Genomic DNA, 22,547 nt, shown 5'->3' with positions numbered 1-22,547 from the left:
TGTGCATTGAAATAGCAGTTGAACTGGCTGACAAATTGTCCTCTCGATTCACACTTTGTGAAAAATTTAAATGAAATGCTCTTCCGCAAAGCAATCATCATTATTGGCAAAGAAAGGGACGGCCTCGCTGAAGTTTGAACGCAGATCGTTGGATTCAAAGTCCAGAGTGCTTACCGTTACACCACGGAACCCAGGATACAACAAAGCGCTGCAAATGACCTGTGAGACATGACTATTTCTGCTGTTATCTCCCGATACGGCTTGCGAAGGAAATGACTTGATGTCGAACTGGGGGACTGTGTCTTCGCAGAGTGAGGCGTTTCTGTTGCACTTGCTGTTGCTGCCACATCGAATGAAAGAGGTCAAATTCTTCGAGTGATCATTTGCAGCTTGTGGGCGCGTTTCGGGATCCGTGGTTTACCGGTGAGGACTCTGAACCTTGAATCCAACAATCCGAGTTCAATCCCGCCAGCGCATTGTTTTTTTTTTGCTGAAGGGCATTTTATTTCAAATTCTCAGAAAGTGGAAGTCTAACTCCTGAGGAAATCTCAGCAAATTCCACCGCAATCACATTGCAGACGATGCAGCGAATGACTCTCCTAGCATCACTGCATCAGCTCCAAAGGACTTTTCCTCAAGAATACAAAGCTCTGAGAGACACGGAAGCCACAGTGGGCAGGGGGTCCACCTTCATGTGTCGTGTCATTCACTCACTCATCTGTCCCAACTTAAACCAGACTTCGGAGGCGACAGGCCAGAGTGCGATCCGTTACACCATGGAATTGACAGCACTCTGAGCGAAGACACTATACTTTTCTCCCAAAACACACACACACACACACACCTACACATTCTCTCTTTCAAACACACACACACACACTTGCTCAATTATTACCAGACTCCAGTCGCACTGTTATTTTGTGACACCAACTGCTTCTGTCTTCCAACAGATGGTTTAAACTGTAGATAAAAGATGAAATGCACTGACATTGCAGGCATCTGGCGCCAGTGGCTCAGCAATGTGCACTGTCTTAGCAATTGAACTGGCTGACAAATTGTTCTCTCGATTCTGACTTTGTGAGAAAATTAAACGAAACGCCCAGTATCATATCAATCATCTGCGTTGACAAATTAAAGCAAGGTTCCGCCGAGATTTGAACTCGGATCGCTGGATTCAGAGCCCAGAGAGCTCACCATAACACCACGGAACCAAGCACATGGCACTCTGACAATGTTCGTTCAATGCCTGTGCCAATTTGAACAGCAGGGAGAAATATCAGTCCCACTCACAATCCCGTCAATTACCAAAGCAATCCACATTCACAGTGCCCTTGCTGGTTCATTCTGTCAAAATGTGTAAGCTACCTTCAACTGCATTAAATTTCACTGTACCTCACCACATTCAAAGAGCAATGTTAGCATCGAACTGATATGAACCTTACTGCGGTAAATGTACTGAACAACATCAGCTTAACACAGCTCTGCTTTCGTCACAATGGAAGCCAATGTGAAAATATAAACAATTTCAAATCTTAATAGACAGGAAGGAGTTTGTGCCTGTGGATAACTGGCGCTGTGCACGTTGCTGTAATCAGTATCTGGGAGAATCGGGCAGATGAGATCCTGGTGGTCTTGTGGTTCGGATTCGGCGCTTTCAGGGTCGCAGACTGCCTTCGATATATTCAGATTTTAAAAAATAAACAAGCCAGCAATACTTCCTGTTCCAAGGCACCTCTGCCAGAATCAGTGCAGTGAGATTTGTAGTTTTGTTTCAGAGTTGGACATTTTACATGGGTGACAGGCTGAGATCAAACACAGATTGTCAAAGACAGTGATAGGCTGCAAAGCGCTGACGATGGAGATGGTGATACAAGCTAAAATCCGGGTGGTAATAGGTCAGATTTAACCGTTTACATTGACAGAAATATCACTTATTTCTGGATAAAAATCTCGGGCTAAATGACTTCTAGAAAACTTCTCTCTGAATGAAACACTAAACTATTTGACTTCTACTGATTGCAAATAGTTTTTATTCAGAAATCCGTAATTGTGAGATGAACAACGCGGGATGGAGAAAGTCTCAGTTTGAGTGGTGTCACTGCCGGAGGAATGGAGAGCTGGAATTTAACCAGGAAATCAGCAGAGTATAAAAACTATGGCGCCAAACGTTGGGCTTGAACCCAAGACTCTGCAATTACATCTGCCATGCAACCGACTAAGATAGCCAGGCTACTGCTGTGATTACCGTTGTCCGACTCTTAATATGCATGAACCCAAATATTGTTCGAATCTGGTGTCTCAGTTTGTTCTGATTACAAAGTTTACAATTAATGGACCAACAGCATCCCCAAGGTTACCAAGAAAATGCTGGAAAATCCCAGCAGGTCTGCCAGAATCTGTAAGGAGAGAAAGGAGCTGATGTTTCGAGTCCAGGTGACACTTTTCCAAAGCTCAATTAGAAATGTCAGCTTTGAAAAGGGCCATCTGGACTCGAAACGTCTGCTCATTTCTTTCCTTACAGATGTTGCCGGACCTGCTGAGATTTTCCAGCATTTCGCCTTTTGGTTTCAGATTCCAGCGTCCGCAGCAATTGGCTTTTATCCCCAAGGTTACAATGCGTTCCTCTCAACCATCAATAACATATTTCAAATCTTCCAGTTCTTAGCTGCAGTTCCTTCAAACATTACAAACTCCTCTTACAGCTTTCATTCTGATCTTTTCTCTGTAACATTTCGAGATTCAACTTTTGAACGAATATGAATCATTTTGTGACGGTAACAGCTGTTCGTTCCCATCGGGAACTGAAGCACATTGAGACACAGAGAAAACGAAGCAAATACACACACCCGAGAGACAGGGACCGAAGGAGAGACAAACACAATGAAAACAAGCCTGACACTAACATGGTTCTGATGTGTTCCTGTTCCGGCTGCAGCATCCGTGAATGCTTCTGTGAATTAACGGAAATGGGAACACGCCCGAGTTTTTGCATGGATTTGATTTAATTCACTCTGTAGACATACAATTAAAAGCAGGAATAATGAAAAGCGGGAAATCCCAATGGATTTTAACTCGATCACGTTAATCACTCGGACACGATTACTAGTTTCTAAGCTATTAAGCCAACCGCAGGTCCAATGTAACAGTTACTCTACAATTTACTTGAAACGTCATTACTTCTAACGTCATTAATCGAACATGTAATCACTAAAAATTCATGCAGTAGAATGTAGCATTATTCATTTTGACAGGAGGAATGAGCAGAGGCAATGCAAACATGAATTGCTGTGGGCAATTGATAGGCTTGTGGAACCAGCTTCGTTCGTCCTCCAGCAAAGTAGATCCGTTAGTTCAAAACCCGTCATTGTATATGTGCAGTTTAGTTCGCCTCACACGCGAAAAATTCCAATACTTCAATTTCAGAACAGCTCCGATTTCAGTATGATTTGCATTCGTCATTTGCATCAACTGCGTTGCTGCGTGTAACCAGCATTTTCTGCTTTCAGTCAGTGTCTGTGAAGGGCAAAACAAGACTCACCTTCCAGCTGGATATCTTGTATCATAGAACATAGAACATAGAACATTACAGCGCAGAACAGGCCCTTCGGCCCACGATGTTGCACCGACCAGTTAAAAAAAAACTGTGACCCTCCAACCTAAACCAATTTCTTTTCGTCCATGAACCTATCTACGGATCTCTTAAACGCCCCCAAACTAGGCGCATTTACTACTGATGCTGGCAGGGCATTCCAATCCCTCACCACCCTCTGGGTAAAGAACCTACCCCTGACATCGGTTCTATAACTACCCCCCCTCAATTTAAAGCCATGCCCCCTCGTGCTGGATTTCTCCATCAGAGGAAAAAGGCTATCACTATCCACCCTATCTAAACCTCTAATCATCTTATATGTTTCAATAAGATCCCCTCTTAGCCGCCGCCTTTCCAGCGAAAACAATCCCAAATCCCTCAGCCTCTCCTCATAGGATCTCCCCTCCATACCAGGCAACATCCTGGTAAACCTCCTCTGCACCCTCTCCAAAGCCTCCACATCCTTCCTGTAATGTGGGGACCAGAACTGCACACAGTACTCCAAGTGCGGCCGCACCAGAGTTGTGTACAGTTGCAACATAACGCTACGACTCCTAAATTCAATCCCCCTACCAATAAACGCCAAGACACCATATGCCTTCTTAACAACCTTATCTACTTGATTCCCAACTTTCAGGGATCTATGCACACATACACCTAGATCCCTCTGCTCCTCCACACTATTCAAAGTCCTCCCGTTAGCCCTATACTCAACACATCTGTTATTCCTACCAAAGTGAATTACCTCACACTTCTCCGCATTAAACTCCATCCGCCACCTCTCGGCCCAACTTTGCAACCTGTCTAAGTCTTCCTGCAAACTACGACACCCTTCCTCACTGTCTACCACACCACCGACTTTGGTGTCATCAGCAAATTTGCTAATCCACCCAACTATACCCTCATCCAGATCATTAATAAATATTACAAACAGCAGTGGCCCCAAAACAGATCCCTGAGGTACACCACTTGTAACCGCACTCCATGATGAATATTTACTATCAACCACCACCCTCTGTTTCCTATCCGCTAGCCAATTCCTGATCCAATTTCCTAGATCACCCCCAATCCCATACATCTGCATTTTCTGCAGAAGCCTACCATGGTGAACCTTATCAAACGCCTTACTAAAATCCATATATACCACGTCCACTGCCTTGCCCCCATCCACCTCCTTGGTCACTTTCTCAAAAAACTCAATAAGGTTAGTAAGGCACGACCTACCTGCCACAAAACCATGCTGACTATCACCTATCAATTCATTACTCTCCAAATAACTATAAATCCTATCCCTTATAATTTTTTCCAACATCTTGCCGACAACAGAAGTGAGACTCACCGGTCTATAATTCCCGGGGAAGTCTCTGTTCCCCTTCTTAAACAATGGGACAACATTCGCTAACCTCCAATCTTCTGGTACTATACCAGAGGCCAACGACGACCTGAAGATCAGAGCCAGAGGCTCTGCAATCACTTCTCTTGCCTCCCAGAGAATCCTTGGATAAATCCCATCCGGACCAGGGGATTTATCTATTTTCAGACCCTCCAGAATATCCTGCACATCCTCCTTATCAACTGTAATACTGTCTATTCTACTCCCTTGCAACCCAGTGTCCTCCTCAGCTATATTCATGTCCCCTTGCGTGAACACCGAAGAGAAATATTGGTTCAATGCTTCACCAATCTCCTCCGGTTCCACACATAACTTCCCTCTGCCATCTATAACTGGCCCTAAACTTGCCCTAACCAACCTTCTGTTCTTGACATACCTATAGAACGCCTTAGGATTCTCTTTAACCCTATCCGCCAAAGTCTTCTCATGTCCCCTTTTAGCCCTTCTAAGCTCGCTCTTCAACTCCCTCTTAGCCAATCTAAAGCTTTCTAGTGCACTACCCGAGTGCTCACGTCTCATCCGAACATAAGCCTCCTTTTTCTTTTTAACCAACAAAGAAACTTTTTTGGTGCACCACGGTTCCCTAGCCCTACCAATTCCTCCTTGCCTGACAGGGACATACCTATCACAGACTCGCAGTAGCTGCTCCTTGAAAAAACTCCACATGTCGGACGTTCCCAGTCCCTGTAATCTCCTAGTCCAACCTATGTTTCCTAATTCTCTCCTAATAGCCTCATAATTACCCTTCCCCCAGCTAAAACCACTGGCCCGAGGTTCATGCCTATCCCTTTCCATCACTAAGGTGAACGTAACCGAATTGTGGTCACTATCACCAAAATGCACACCAACGTCCAAGTCTAGCACCTGGTCTGGCTCATTTCCCAGCACCAGATCCAATATAGCCTCACCTCTAGTTGGCCTGTCTACATACTGAGTCAAAAAACCTTCCTGCACGCTTTGAACAAAAACTGACCCCTCTAACGAGCTAGAGCTATAACAATTCCAGTCAATATTAGTCAAGTTAAAATCCCCCATAACAATTGCCCTATTACTTTCACTCCTGAGCAGGATTGACTCCGCAATCCTTACCTCAACCTCTCTAGAACTTTTAGGAGGTCTATAAAAGACTCCCAACAGGGTGACCTCTCCTCTCCTATTTCTAATCTCCGCCCATACTACCTCAACAGATAAGTCCTCATCAAACCTCCTCTCTGACACTGTGATACAATCTCTGACCAATAATGCTACCCCTCCCCCTCTTCTACCTCCTTCCCTACTTCGACTAAAACATTTGAACCCCGGGACCTGCAGCATCCATTCCTGCCCCTGCTCTATCCATGTCTCTGAAATAGCCACAACATCGAAGTCCCAGGTACTGATCCACGCTGCAAGTTCACCCACTTTATTGCGAATACTCCTGGCATTGAAGTATACACATTTCAAACCCTGCTCCACCCCACCTCTGCAATGCCGTGCATTGCAGTCCCCATCCATGCATCCCTCACTTTCAGCCCCACTACTCAGGATCCCTCCCCCCCCCCGAATCAGTTTAAACCTCCCTGCATGGCCTTAGCAAATTTACCCCCCAGGATATTAGTCCCCTTCTGATTAAGGTGTAGACCATCCTTCTCATAGAGGTCACACCTTCCCCAGTACGAGCCCCAATTGCTTAAGTACCTGAACCCCTCCCTCCTGCACCATCCCCTCAGCCATGAATTCAAACCTTCCCTCTCCCTATTCCTCTCTAAACTATCCCGTGGTACAGGCAAGAGTCCAGAGATAACCACTCTGTCAGTCTTGGCCTTTAGTTTCCACCCCAACTCCATAAATCCCTGCCTAATATCCCCTTCCCCTATCCTCCCTATGTCGTGTGTCCCCACATGTACAATAACTTGTGGTTTATCTCCCTCCCCCCTAAGAGTCCTGAATACCCTGTCAGACACATCCCGGACCCCAGCCCCTGGTAGGCAACACACCAACCCTGAGTCCCTACCTTTAGTTCCGACCCTCCTATCTGTCCCCTTAATTGTGGAGTCCCCAATCACAAGGCCCAGTCTTTTACAGCCCCTAACCACCTGAGCTTTCTCACTCGGCTCACCCCCAGAGATCTGCTCTCTATGCTCAGTTGATTCCTCCTCAACTGTAGCCTCCAGCACCGAAAACCTATTATGGAGGGGAACCGCCCCAGGGGATTGTCTTCCCGATTGCTTCTTACCCCTCCTCCTGGCATTGACCCAAGCCTCATTTCTAGGAGTTACTATTTCTCTATAACTCCTATCAACTTCCACCTCCGCCTCCCGAATTATGCGGAGTTCCTCTACCTCCCCCTCCAGCTCCTTTACACGCTCCTCCAGAAGCTGCAATCTAATGCACTTCTTACAACTAAAATCTCCTGAAACACTACTGGATTTCCTCACCACATACATCCCACAGGAGATGCAGCATACTGCCTGAACTGCCATCCCTGAAGCCATTACCAGCAAGAAAAAAAGAAAACAAAAAACTTCCCCACACTTATAATTAGGTTAGAGGAGGATGGAAGGGTGGGATCCTCTACCAGACTTGGAAAAGTCAGAGATGTAACAACAACAACAAGCTCAGAAGATAAATCACATGGCCCAAACATTGTTCACTCAAGAATTTGATACATGCCCAAATCTGCCGCTCTCAAGTCACATTATTTTAACTCCCTGTTCTACATCTCAGACATTTCCACACCCATCAAATATCAACCAACAAAAATTCAGCCTGCTCCACAGTTTGTGGTAAACTTACTGTCGATCTTCGCAAGTAGTTGGCTTCATTACAGCACTGTTTTTTTGTAAACCAATGGTCGCGAGTCAAATTCTCGCTGGAGCCTGAGGTTACGTTTGAGATTCCGGTAACAAGTTAGATGGTGAAATAAGCTGTCGGGGGGAGACAGACATTTTAGATTAATGAGCAAGAAGATTTAGTTACGGAGGGAGAGAAGTAGAAAGAACAGGACCTACTTGAAAATGTTGAGAAAGTTATGTGTTGATGTTCAAAGTGATGAATGGGTATTTGGGTCTTCATTATCAGGAGAATGAAATGGAAGAATCAAGAAGTCTGCCACAATTGTAACCTGGTTCTTCTGAGACCACAGCTGCAACATTCTGTGCAGTTTTGATCCCCACGGTGGAGAACTGATAGACTTTCATTGGAGGTTGCAGAGGGAATGTTCGAAAGATTGGATCCTGAGATGAGGGAGTTGTCCTATGATGATGTTCCCAGGAGCAGGCTGAGGGTAAGAGAGTGGGTTTTCTGACTTTAATTAATTATTTAATTTTTCAGTTAATTTTGGGTTTAAAATCGGAGGTTTTTTTCAAAACCGGAAGTCGGGCCAGGAGGGGCCTGGGGAAGTTTTTGGAGGGTTTAAAAAGGGCTTACCTTGGAGGTTCAGCTTCATTGTTCCCAGGAGCAGGCTGAGGGTAAGAGAGTGGGTTTTCTGACTTTAATTAATTATTTATTTTTTCAGTTAATTTTGGGTTTAAAATCGGAGGTTTTTTTCAAAACCGGAAGTAGGGCCAGGAGTGGCCTGGGGAAGTTTTTGGAGGGTTTAAAAGTGCACCAATGTATACAGCGGGCAGCATCGTAGCGGGCAGCAGAGTGAGTGGGAAGTTGAGTGAGCTGTCAGGGCTTTGGCTCACAGGGCTTGGACGAGCAGGGGTGAGTTTTTGTTTCCTTACATTCTTATTAACTTTTCACTGTCCAACTTGACATAAAGTGTCCAGTATGAGTGTGAAACCAGTGTGTTGTTCCCAGTGTAGGATGTGGGAGGTCCTGGAGGCATCTGGCCTCCCGGACATCCACATCTGTGAGGGGTGTGTCGAGCTGCGGTTCCTGAGGGACCGTGTTAGGGAGCTGGAACTGCAGCTCGAGGATCTTAGGCTGATGAGGGAGAATGAGGAGGTGATAGATAAGAGCTATCATCAGGTGGTCACACCAGGGCCACGGGAGGAGGCCAAGTGGGTGACGGCCAGGAAGGGTAAGGCTAGGGTGGTTGAGAGCACCCCAGTGGATTTGCCCCTGCACAACAAGTACTCCTGCTTGAATACTGCTGGGGGGGACAGCCCGCCTGGGGGAAGCAGCAGTGGCCGTGTCTCCGCAGTGGAGTCCAGCCCTGTAACTCAGAGGGCTAAGGAAAAGAGGAGGAAGGCGGTATTAATCGGGGACTCGATGGTGAAGGGGACAGACAGGCGTTTCTGCGGAGGTAGGCGGGATCCTCGCATGGTGGTCTGCCTCCCTAGGGCCGGGATCCAGGATGTCGCTAGTCGCGTCCCGGAAATCCTGAGGTGGGAGGGAGAGGAGCCTGAGGTAGCGGTACATATTGGTACCACTGATGTGGGTAGGAAGGGGGAAGGGGTCATGAAAAGGGAGTACAGGGAATTAGGGAGACAGCTGAGAAAGAGGAAAGCAAAGGTAGTAATCTCAGGATTACTGCCTGTGCCACGGGAAGGTGAGGGCAGGAATGGAGTGAGGTGGAAGATGAATGTGTGGCTGAGGGACTGGTGCAGGGGCAGGGATTCAGGTTCCTGGACCATCGGGACCTCTTTAGGGGCAGGGGTGATCTGTATACAAAAAACGGGTGGAACTTGAATCACACGGGGACCAATATCCTGGCCGGTAGGTTGGCTAAGGCTACTGGGGAGAATTTAAACTAGATAGGTTGGGGGGAGGGGAGCTAGAAGAGTTGACTAGGATCAAGGAACTAATTGATGGGGGGGAGGATGCAGGGGTAAGGGGAATTACAAAATTAATGGTAGAGGAGAGGGTGCAAGTGAATGAAGGCGGTAATTTAGATAAGGGAGTAGAGGGAGAGGGTGTTCGCGACTCATCAAAGCGGGTCCAGATAAAAGCTGGAATAAGGACACTTTGCCTGAATGCACGAAGCATTCGGAACAAGGTAAATGAGTTGATGGTGCAAATCAGCACAAGTGGGTACGATCTAGTGGCCATTACAGAAACGTGGCTGAAAGGTGACCAGGACTGGGAGATGAATATCCAGGGGTAGCAGGTGTTTAGGAAGAATAGACAGGTAGGAAAAGGTGGTGGGGTCGCGCTATTAATAAGAGATAATATCAGGGTAGTACTGAGGGATGACATAGGCTCTGAGGAACAAAACGTGGAATCATTATGGGTAGAGATGAGGAATAGTAGAGGGAGAAAGACACTAGTAGGTGTGGTATATAGGCCCCCGAATAATAATGTTGAGGTAGGGGGGGCTATAAACAAGCAGATAAGGGATGCGTGTAAAAACGGAACGGCAATAATCATGGGGGACTTCAACATGCACATTGACTGGCAGACTCAAGTCGGTAAGGGTGGAATGGAGGAAGAGTTCTTAGAATGCTGTCGGGATAGTTTCCTTGAACAGCATGTTACGGAACCGACGAGGGAACGAGCTATTTTGGATCTGGTATTGTGTAACGAGGTAGGTAGAATTAAGGATCTTATTGTGAAGGACCCTCTTGGGTCTAGTGACCACAATATGGTCGAATTTCTGATTCAGATGGAAGAGGAGAAAGTTTGGTCCCAAACCAGTGTCCTCTGTTTGAACAGAGGGAAATATGATAGGATGAGGGATGAATTGGCTAAGGTAGACTGGGAGAGCAGGCTGGCAGGTAGGATAGCTGAGGAACAGTGGAGGATTTTTAAGGAGATCCTTTTCAGTTCTCAGCAAAAATATATTCCAGCAAAAAACAAGGATTGTAAGAAAAGGGAGAACCAGCCGTGGATAATGAAGGAAATAAAGGAGAGCATTAAAATAAAAACAGCTGCGTACAGAGTGGCCAAAAATAGTGGAGAAACAAGTGATTGGGAAAAATTTAAGAAACAACAAAGAGAGACTAAGAAAGCGATAAAGAAAAGAAGGATAGACTATGAAGCTAGGCTAGCAATTAATATAAAAAATGATAGTAAAAGTTTTTATAAATATATAAAAAGGAATAGAGTGGCTAGAGTGAATGCTGGACCCTTGGAGGACGAGAGGGGGGAGTTAATAGTGGGAAATGAGGATATGGCTGAGTCTTTAAATAAGTTTTTTGTGTCGGTCTTCACGGTGGAGGACACAAATAGTTTGCCAAATATTAACGATAGAGGGTTGGCAGCAGGAGAAATACTTAATACAATTAATGTTACCAGAGAGGCAGTGCTGGGTAGACTAATGGGACTGAAGGTGGACAAGTCCCTGGGTCCAGATGGAATGCATCCCAGGGTATTGAAAGAAATGTCAGAGGTAATAGTGGATGCGTTAGTGATTGTTTATCAAAACTCGTTGCATTCTGGGGTAGTGCCGGTTGATTGGAAAACGGCTAATGTTACGCCGCTGTTTAAAAAAGGAAGGAGACAAAAGGGGGGTAACCATAGGCCGGTCAGCTTAACATCTGTAGTAGGGAAAATGCTGGAATCCATTATTAAAGAGGAGATAGCAGGGCATCTGGATAGAAATGGTACGATCAATCAGACGCAGCATGGATTCATGAGGGGAAAGTCGTGCTTGACGAACATGTTGGATTTTTATGAAGATGTGACGAGGGCGGTTGATGGAGGAGAACCGGTGGATGCGGTGTTTTTGGATTTCCAAAAGGCGTTTGATAAGGTGCCCCATAAAAGGCTGCTGAAGAAGATTAGGGCACACGGAGTTGGGGGTAGTGTGTTAAAGTGGATTGGGGACTGGCTATCCGACAGGAAGCAAAGAGTCGGAATAAATGGGTGTTTTTCCGGTTGGAGGAAGGTAACTAGTGGCGTGCCGCAGGGATCGGTGCTCGGGCCGCAACTATTTACCATTTATATAGATGATCTGGAGGAGGGGACGGAGTGTAGGGTAACGAAGTTTGCAGACGACACAAAGATAAGTGGAAAAGTGAATCGTGTGGAGGACGGAGAAGATCTGCAGAGAGATTTGGACAGGCTGAGTGAGTGGGCGAGGATATGGCAAATGGAGTATAACGTTGATAAATGCGAGGTTATACACTTTGGAGGAAATAATAACAAATGGGCTTACTATCTCAATGGAAACAAATTAAAACATGCTACCGTGCAAAGGGACCTGGGGGTCCTTGTGCATGAGACGCAAAAGCCCAGTCTGCAGGTACAACAGGTGATCAAGAAGGCAAATGGGATGTTGGCCTATATTGCGAAGGGGATAGAATATAAAAGCAGGGATTCTCTGGGAGGCAAGAGAAGTGATTGCAGAGCCTCTGGCTCTGATCTTCAGGTCGTCGTTGGCCTCTGGTATAGTACCAGAAGATTGGAGGTTAGCGAATGTTGTCCCATTGTTTAAGAAGGGGAACAGAGACTTCCCCGGGAATTATAGACCGGTGAGTCTCACTTCTGTTGTCGGCAAGATGTTGGAAAAAATTATAAGGGATAGGATTTATAGTTATTTGGAGAGTAATGAATTGATAGGTGATAGTCAGCATGGTTTTGTGGCAGGTAGGTCGTGCCTTACTAACCTTATTGAGTTTTTTGAGAAAGTGACCAAGGAGGTGGATGGGGGCAAGGCAGTGGACGTGGTATATATGGATTTTAGTAAGGCGTTTGATAAGGTTCACCATGGTAGGCTTCTGCAGAAAATGCAGATGTATGGGATTGGGGGTGATCTAGGAAATTGGATCAGGAATTGGCTAGCGGATAGGAAACAGAGGGTGGTGGTTGATAGTAAATATTCATCATGGAGTGCGGTTACAAGTGGTGTACCTCAGGGATCTGTTTTGGGGCCACTGCTGTTTGTAATATTTATTAATGATCTGGATGAGGGTATAGTTGGGTGGATTAGCAAATTTGCTGATGACACCAAAGTCGGTGGTGTGGTAGACAGTGAGGAAGGGTGTCGTAGTTTGCAGGAAGACTTAGACAGGTTGCAAAGTTGGGCCGAGAGGTGGCGGATGGAGTTTAATGCGGAGAAGTGTGAGGTAATTCACTTTGGTAGGAATAACAGATGTGTTGAGTATAGGGCTAACGGGAGGACTTTGAATAGTGTGGAGGAGCAGAGGGATCTAGGTGTATGTGTGCATAGATCCCTGAAAGTTGGGAATCAAGTAGATAAGGTTGTTAAGAAGGCATATGGTGTCTTGGCGTTTATTGGTAGGGGGATTGAATTTAGGAGTCGTAGCGTTATGTTGCAACTGTACACAACTCTGGTGCGGCCGCACTTGGAGTACTGTGTGCAGTTCTGGTCCCCACATTACAGGAAGGATGTGGAGGCTTTGGAGAGGGTGCAGAGGAGGTTTACCAGGATGTTGCCTGGTATGGAGGGGAGATCCTATGAGGAGAGGCTGAGGGATTTGGGATTGTTTTCGCTGGAAAGGCGGCGGCTAAGAGGGGATCTTATTGAAACATATAAGATGATTAGAGGTTTAGATAGGGTGGATAGTGATAGCCTTTTTCCTCTGATGGAGAAATCCAGCACGAGGGGGCATGGCTTTAAATTGAGGGGGGGTAGTTATAGAACCGATGTCAGGGGTAGGTTCTTTACCCAGAGGGTGGTGAGGGATTGGAATGCCCTGCCAGCATCAGTAGTAAATGCGCCTAGTTTGGGGGCGTTTAAGAGATCCGTAGATAGGTTCATGGACGAAAAGAAATTGGTTTAGGTTGGAGGGTCACAGTTTTTTTTTTAACTGGTCGGTGCAACATCGTGGGCCGAAGGGCCTGTTCTGCGCTGTAATGTTCTATGTTTCTATGTTCTATGTCTTGATGCACCTGTACAGGGCATTGGTGAGGCCGCAGCTGGAATACTGTGTGCAGTATTGGTCCCCTTATATGAGGAAGGATATATTGGCATTGGAGGGAGTGCAGAGAAGGTTCACCAGGTTGATACCGGAGATGAGGGGTTTGGATTATGAGGAGAGGCTGAGGAGATTGGGTTTGTACTCGTTGGAGTTTGGAAGAATGAGGGGGGATCTTATGGAGACTTATAAGATAATGCGGGGGCTGGATAGGGTGGAGGCGGAGAGATTCTTTCCACTTAGTAAGGAAGTTAAAACTAGAGGACACAGTCTCAAAATAAAGGGGGGTCGGTTTAAGACAGAGTTGAGGAGGAACGTCTTCTCCCAGAGGGTGGTGAATCTCTGGAATTCTCTGCCCACTGAGGTGGTGGAGGCTACCTCGCTGAATATGTTTAAAGCGCGGATGGATGGATTCCTGATCGGTAAGGGAATTAAGGGTTATGGGGATCAGGCGGGTAAGTGGTACTGATCCACGTCAGATCAGCCATGATCTTATTGAATGGCGGGGCAGGCTCGAGGGGCTAGATGGCCTACTCCTGCTCCTATTTCTTATGTTCTTATGTTCTTATGAAAGGCTGAGTAAATTGGGTGTTTATTCTCTGGAGTCAGACGAAAGAAAGGAGATTGTTTCCGCTGGTCAGAGAATCTAAAGGACGGGGACACAGTCTCAGGATGTGGCGCTGATCATTTAGAACTGTGTCAGATGCTATATCAGAGATTTGGTTCAGAATTGGTGGGCCGCATGTCCTGATTCTGCATTGCAGGGACACCATGATAGCAATAGATTTAGCAATGTCGAATTCAAATAAAATTAGACAAATTATATCAGTCCTGCACATATTATCAAACCTATTGTCATTCTCAGTAACTGATAGAAATTGATGCTGTGATTGTAGATATAGAACTGTAACGCACCATCACACCGAGCAAATCCACTGCCCGTTTAAATGTTGATCAGTGAAATTTTAATCAGCTTCCGCTATGAAACATGCGGGAACTGACTCAATAAAGTCTCCATTCACGAAAGAAGTGTTATTTCCTCTTACAACTTCAAAGCTTTTGTTATTTTTTGTACCATTTAGCGTGAAGATTTATACAGTAAGTGAACAGAGATTTGATGCTAAAAATACGTCCACATGTTCCCTCCGGGTACATAGCCACAGTGACGCACACAGAGGAGCAAACGTAAACATAGACGGTGAGCGTGACAGACGCTTAAGGACGACAAAGGCAGAGGCTTGACGCTCAGTTGTTGAACATTTGACTGCATATCAAAAGGTTCCTTGTTCAATTCGGGATGTCCTCTTCAGTATTTAACTGGATTTTTTTGTATTTCTGACAGTCCTTCAGTGGTTGGAAAGTTCTTTATGACGTCCGCTGGTCGGAAGAGGCTCTATAAAAATGCAAGTATTTAATGATCTTCAATCCCAGTCCTCTGTTTACTGACTCAAGTCAATGGAAATAGTTTGTCCATATTCTGCTCTATCAAACGGCCCTTTTTCCATTTTTGGCAGAAGGATTTAACCACTGCATCAAAACAACACTGTGGAGGTAAAGTAGTCGAAGGAACTTGTTTAGATTTGTAAACTATATCATCATGTGGTCTTCCTGTATCAGGTTTGGTGCAAATCGAACTGGCGTCAAATTTGCAGAGAAAAAGCTTCCAGCCTGATTAAGAATGTCGTGCGTTGCTGTGTCATCCTCTCTGGCGCGATCGGTCAGCGAACATGGTTATTAACCGAAAGATTGGTGATTCGAGACCGTCCGGAGATGGCACTGCCGCTGTGTTTCATTTTCCCCCACCAGCTTTTATTGTTACATAGTTTTAGTTTTTCTTTTTCATTTCGTCCATGGGCGTCAATGAAAGTATTTCTCATGTGCTTCCAGCTCTGCTGTTAACCGGTGTTATCGACATTACTAATTCAGTGAATATTCATCCCAAACACATTTGTAGTAATTTATATATTTCAAATACTATTAAACTTAATAACTGAACGCGAAACTTTAACTCATGGTTAATCCTGGGTTTCAATTTAATTTTCCCACCCACTCCACTTCATTCCCGGTTCAATCAGAAATCTGTCCATCCCAGCCTCAAGTGTGTTCAGTGAAAGAGCTACTCTCATTCCAAATTTCTTGCTCGTGGTTCTGGAGAATAGAAGAATGGTTAGTGATTAGCGCCACTGTCACACAGCTCGCTGGACCCTGTTCGATTCCCGGCTTGAATCACTGGTTGTGCGGGTTTTCCCCATGTCTGTGTGGGTTTCTTCCGAGTGCTGCGGTTTCCTCCCACGTTCTGAAAGACGTGCTAATTAGGTGAATTGACATGAACTGTGACGACTCGGGTAGCTTCACTGCAGTGCTAATATAAGCTGGATTTGTGACGAACAAATAAATTAAAGAATGAGAGGGGATGTCACTGAAACTTACACAATTTTGACAAGGCTTTATAGACTCGACAGTTGGGTGTGGTTTGCGATGGCTGCGAGGGGGACGGCTCTGGAACAAGTGTTCATAATTGCAGGATACAGGGGAGCCAGTTCGATCTGCGACACGGAGAAATATCTTTACTCTGAGGGTGGTGAACCTGTGGAATCCTCTGCCACACGAGTGTCTGGATAAATTGTTTATGTATCGATCCTCCAATGAGGTTTCAAAAGTGAGAAACTTATGAATGTTGATGCCGATTTGGTTGCGTTTGTACAAGAAATGCAGTTTTATTCCATTTCTGACGAGAAGTTTGTAAGTAGCTCAGATTTCATGCAGCAAAATGAATGGTATTCATTTTGACAGGAGGAACCAGCAGAGGCAATAAGTTGCTGGGGATAATTGACAAGATTGTGAAAATTAGCGATTTTGTTTCTCACCGCAGTTCAAACTGGGTCAACTATTATTCCTGTTTTCAATCAGGAAATAATTCCAGCTCCTCTTCATTCATGTGCTACGCGCATTCAATGAATTTTCATTGACCGGGAATCGAATGCGGGTCGTGGCAGTGGGAGCGCCGAATCCTAATCATTAGACCATCAGGGAAGATAACGACGCAACGTTTAGCCTGACTTTTCCACTTCAGAATTTTTTTAAATGCACAAGAAATATTTGTTGGACAAAAATCACATCCAGAAAGAACACGTGTGACTCCTTCAGCCAATGAAACACTAATTGTTGCTGTCTGGAACAAGGAATCAACAGTGAGGTCTCACAGGCTGTTCATGTGTATCTTGCAATTTCCAAAACCGACCCATCTCATCATGCTGATCCTGTGAAACGGATGAGGTAACACACAGCAGATGTTCATCGCTGCAAACTATCTGCTTTCCACCTCAGCATTGTGCAGGTTTAAAAGCACCGTTAAAGTTTAAGACTATCGTCATTCCACTGATCATTACCGACTTTCTGTGTATTTTATATTGTGATAAAACCTGTATTTATAATATAAACAGCTGATGGTAGACATTCTCTGCTGATTTGGCAGCATCTGTGGACACATAAAAATCTAAATATTTCCATGCGTTAGCTGTTTCTGAATTATAGCGATTGTTGCGTTTGCAAAGCGGCAAAATATTTTCAGAACAACTGACTCATTTCAAATTTGTTTTGTTAAATATTAAGGCATTACATTGTCTCACATCCATAGGACATTTACACTTCGCCATGTCCTGAATAATATTGTACAACTGCAGTCAGAGAGAAAGGAAAACAATTGGGACAAATATTATTTTCTGAATCTTACGTTAGATCAATGAATATGCCACATTGCTAAGGTTTCCAGCCGAATTGGAATAGGAGAAAACAAGGTTCTAAATTGCAATCAGACTGCACGGTTTGATATTCTCGGCCGGTCACATTGGTCATGAGCAGAGTTTCTATAGTGTAGGGGTTATCATCTTCATATCATCCAGGATAGGCTCCCCGATTCGAAACGGGGTTGAACATGATCGAAATTTACTGCTGGAAAGTTGCCCGATTGTAGTTCGTTGTTGGATGTGAACTGAATATGGATCAACCAAAATATTAATTTGTTCTTCATCAATTATTGGAAAAAATGCTGTCCGTGTGCAGCTGATGTCGGTTTGATGGATTATCCATGGGAAATGTGTGGGCTTAAGTGGGTTAAGGTGGCGACAACAGTCTCGGTCAGGCACCCTGGGCTTACATTCTCTGGATCATGTGTCAGCCATTTATGACGAAGGTATGGAGATATTTCTTCTCTCAAAGGCTTGTGAATATTTAGAATTCTGCAGCCGGCCAGAGGTGTGTGGATCCTCAGTCGATGAGGACACTGGAGGGTTGAGTTGGAGTGGTTTCTGAAATCTAAGGGAATGAAGGGCTATTGGGATAAGCTGGGAAATTGGGGTTGAGGTGGCGGATCTGCCTTGAATCAATCGTGGAGGAGGCTCAATGGGACATGTGACCCAGTTCTACTTCATTGATTCTGTTCACTATCAATACCAGATCCGGTACCAATGACGTCTGCTGACAGCATTGAAGTCTTGATTAAGGCGTATGGTCGAAACCAATCACTGCTGAATTTTCAATTAATTAACTTCATGGAGTACCTTTGATTTGATTTTTTATTGTCACATGCATTAGCATACAGTGAAAAGTATTTTTCTTGCGCGCTACACAGACAAAGCATATCGTTCATCGGGAAGGAAACGAAATATTGCAGAATGTACTGTTACAGTCACAGCTAGGGTGTAGAGAAAGATCAACTTAATCCAAGGTAGGTCGTGCATGTTAACACGTGAATTCCATGCAGTAGAATGTGTCGTTAAACATGTCAACAGCAGGTACCAGTAGACACAATGCAAATATAAATTGCTGTGGGCAATTGACGTGTTTGTGGAGCCAGTTTCCTTACATCGTTTCACCGCAGCGTTTCTGATAATTATCACGTTCGCCGTACACACGCAAGTTTCCTGGTTCAATCCTGGGCAGAAATGTATTAAACAGGAACAGAAAATGTTCGAAAATCTCAGCAGAACTGACGGCATCTGTGGGGAAACCAGCGTTTCAAATCTGGATGACCCTTCATCAGATTTCCTGATTCGACACACTGGCTCTGTTCTCACTTCACAGATGCTGCCAGACCTGCTGAGATTTTCCAGTATTCTTTTTGTGTGTTTCAGGTTCCAGCCTCAGCAGTATTTCATCTTTACAGAAACATTTCCAAATGTTTTCAATTTCAGAGTAACTCAGCTTTCAGAATTAATCACGCATTTGCCACGAATCATTAACTGCCGAGTATTTTCAACATTTTCTGATGGTAACGCCATGAATCAGCTTGTGAAAAGAACAAAACGGATGTTATGTGATATAAAGCAAGGGAGGATGATTAAATGAAACAAGCAGTGATGGATAAGGCAAGATTTAGCTGGCGATGGTGGAGGCCGGGTGGTCAAGTCGTTCAGACTCAGTCCATTCACCACCAAGGCCCAGAATTGATGATAAACTGTCAACTAAACAGAACATTTTACTGAGCGTGTAATCAGTTTCTGGAGGGGAAAGTATCTGAAAGCAAAGGAAGAGTATATCATTTGCTGCAGAAGGTAGAATGACTGTGTGACTATGTCTGTAGCGACAGTGACCTGGAATGAGGGAATGGAGACAGTAATGATGATCAATGAGATACAAATCTCTGATGTTGTTCAGCAGATTTACCACAAGAAGCTACAGAAGACGCAGAGGTTACGAATGATCTGTCAATGTGGTGAGCTACAGTGAAATTTAGTGGGGTCGAATGTATTATTATTCATTTTAACAGGAGGAAGCAGCAAGGGGAATGTAATGAAAAGTTGCCGGGGACAATTGACGGGATTGTGCAAGTGGGTTTATTTTGTTTCTTCAGGTCGTTCAAACTGACACAATGATCACTCCTGTTATTGATCAGGAAGTAATTTCAGCCCCTCCTCAATCATGTGCTGGTCGGCAGCAATAAAGCCTCTATTCCCTGACCGGGAATCGAACCCGGGCCGCGGCGGTGAAAGCGCCAAATCCTAACCACTAGACCACCAGGGAAGATTCAAGCAAGCATTTTAATCTGACCGATACATTGCAGCGTTTTTCAAATACTCGCGAAAGGTTTGTCGGGGAAAAAAAACCTAATGTTTCGATCGAACACGAATGACTCCTTCAGCCAACAGCAAATTACTGCAGATTCTGGAACTTAAAAGACAAACTTAAAATGCTCGAAAATCTCAACCGGCATGACGGCCTCTCCGGAGAGAGAATAGAGCCAACATTTCAAATCTGTATGGTCAGTCATCAAAGCTGAAGACAGGAAAAGAGGACAAGGTTGATACTTTAAGTGTGGGAGATGCTGTGTGAGGGTGGGAGCCGTGGGTAAGAGTTGACAAAGTTGTGATGGGAAAAAAATCAAAGGGAATGTAAATGGTGGCGCGAAAAGCAAAATACTGCGGTTGCTGGAATCTGAAACAGAAACAGGCAATGCTGGAACATCACAGCAGGTCTGGCAGCATCTATGGAGAGAGAACAGAGCCAACGTTTCGAGTCTGGATGACCCTTCGCCAGAGGTCTGTAGATCCTCAGTTAATTAGAATATTGAAGTTTCAGGGGAGATATTTTTGGAATCTAAGGGAATGAAGGGCCATCAGGATACGTTTGGAAATTGATGTTGATTCCTGGGATTCGTCATGATCTCCTTAAATTGTGGAGGAGACTCCGTGGGACATGTGAGCCAATCCTACTCCATTAATTCCGTTCCCTGCAGCACCAGATCTGATAGGAATCACCTCTGTTAAAAGGGTCGGTGAGTGTTCTGAGCATTGAATTCGAGGCAGCAGCATTTGTGGGGGAAAGTGATCAAATGCCGCAAATGTCAGGTGTTCGGTTGATTTGTTTTACACGTCATGAATACTTTTTCTCGAACATGTTATTACGAAACGTTAATGCAGTAGGATGTATCATTACTCATTTTGACAGGAGAAACCAGCAGAGACAATGTCATAGCAATTGCTGTGGGCAAAAGATGGGCTTCTGGAGCCAGTGTGGTTGTTTCTTCAGTAAACCGGATCTGCTTGCCCTGAGGTCATCACCGTGTTTCTGTAGTTCGGTGGTTATCACAAGAGCCAGGTTAATTCTGAAAATATCTGGTGAGAACGAGGAATGATGGGACGTGTACATGATAGGATTTGAACTTCACTTCGAAAGTTCAAGTCCATCACTTTAATTCCTGGGCAGGGAATAAAGTCTCACTGTCTGTAATCCTGTTATTTATATTATGATGCAAAGATGCCGGCGTTGGACTGGAGTGGGTACAGTAAGAATTCTCACAACACCAGGTTAAAGTCCAACAAGCTTATTTGGAATTGCGAGCTTTCAGGAGCACTGCTCCTTCATCAGGTTGTTTGACTCCGCAATCAGAAATTCAGCCTGTGTGTGCTCTCGAAAGGAGCCACTTGAACACACGCTGCTTTACCCCAGCAACGTTTTAAGTTGGTAATGTCCCTGCTCGTTGTTCATGACGAAAACGACACCGCACGCACTCCTGCACTTAATCTGAGCCGTTAGACCAAAACTCAAATCTATTTTGGCAGCGGTGGGATTCGAACCCACGCCTCCGCAGAGACTGGAGCCTTAATCCAGCGCCTTAGACCGCTCGGCCACGCTACCACATCGAAATACATCGCGATCATGTTATTTAATGATATTGTTACTGAAATTCATTAAAAGCAATGAAACTTGGAAAGGCCAACAGGAAGCATGAGCTGCTCCTTCACTGATTCAGGTAAACCTGAACTGCGCAACAAACAGAAATCATCTCACGTCAGAAACACAATGAGCTGCAGTGAAGGGCCGGCATCATTTAAACTGTCCTTAAGCTCGTCTCTTCCCAATTTCCAGCCAGAAATTACAAGGGAACCTCCTGTTGAATTTGCTCAGGGTCTGCACTTAAGGACACGAGGCGAGATTATGTTTTATATCTTCATCCAGGCAATAACCCACATTTGTTTTCAGAGTTTGGATGGGAGCAATAAATCTTCAATTCCAGACCAGTAATCTAAACAGCAGGGAAAGAGTCAAACTCTAACCACCAGACCAGCAGCTTGCAGCGTGTTTTAGAATTTAATTTATCCACGCTGCTTTTGTTACTTTAATTTTCACGCCACTTTCGCCACAAATAGCTTTCTCCTGCAAAATGGCGCCCTCTGTTTCAACGCCAGTGATGTGTTCAGCCAATGACAACATATAACAAACACTCCAGTGCAATTATCGCTTTCGCTTCCGACGGTTCGAAACCGGACAGAAATATTTCCAAGTGCTTTTCAATGCAGAGTGCGGGAAAAAGTTTCATTATTCAGTGTCAATGTAAACGGTAAAATCTGACCAATTACCAGACAGATTTTACCTTGCAACAACTTCTCAATCGTTCATACGATGCACCCTATCACTGTCCTTCTCTTTCTATGTTTGTTCTTGAACTGTTGCACATGTGAAACTTCCAGCTCTGATATAAACTTGCAAACCTCACTCGGCTGATTCTAATAGATCTGTTTTCGATCAGAGAGTAAATCAGATCATTATTAATGGTTTGCTGAGAGCAAATAGTCCTCTTTTCCAAAGCGGGAATTGAAACCAGACATCACAGGGAGAGTGCTGAACACAAGCCACTGGACTACCATGGAAACCGGTGAACTGTGTTTTTCAAACTGACTTCACACGTGTCCCTTTGCTCATTATTTTCCGCTCAGATCTTTTTCACTTGTGACACGTTTCCTCTTCAAAATGTCCTGTTTGGGTGGAACATAATTGCCTCCTTCAGCCAATGACAACACGGATTGAATTCGCTGGGTCA

At 44.8% G+C, this 22,547-nt stretch overlaps 1 protein-coding gene and 2 non-coding genes across 3 annotated transcripts in view; all 3 read right to left on the bottom strand.

Moving 5' to 3' along the window:
• Positions 1–22,547, bottom strand: part of LOC144483376 (uncharacterized) — a 490,005-nt gene that overhangs the window by 333,408 nt on the left and 134,050 nt on the right. The window lies entirely within an intron of this gene.
• On the bottom strand, positions 19,679–19,750 carry trnae-uuc (transfer RNA glutamic acid (anticodon UUC)). The gene has a single exon. It is a non-coding gene; the product is annotated as a tRNA-Glu (tRNA).
• Positions 21,283–21,364, bottom strand: trnal-aag (transfer RNA leucine (anticodon AAG)). The gene has a single exon. It is a non-coding gene; the product is annotated as a tRNA-Leu (tRNA).

The sequence above is a fragment of the Mustelus asterias genome, unplaced genomic scaffold (genome assembly GCF_964213995.1).
Source record: "Mustelus asterias unplaced genomic scaffold, sMusAst1.hap1.1 HAP1_SCAFFOLD_63, whole genome shotgun sequence".
Lineage (NCBI taxonomy): Eukaryota > Metazoa > Chordata > Chondrichthyes > Carcharhiniformes > Triakidae > Mustelus > Mustelus asterias.
This window is presented reverse-complemented; position numbering and strand designations above follow the sequence as displayed.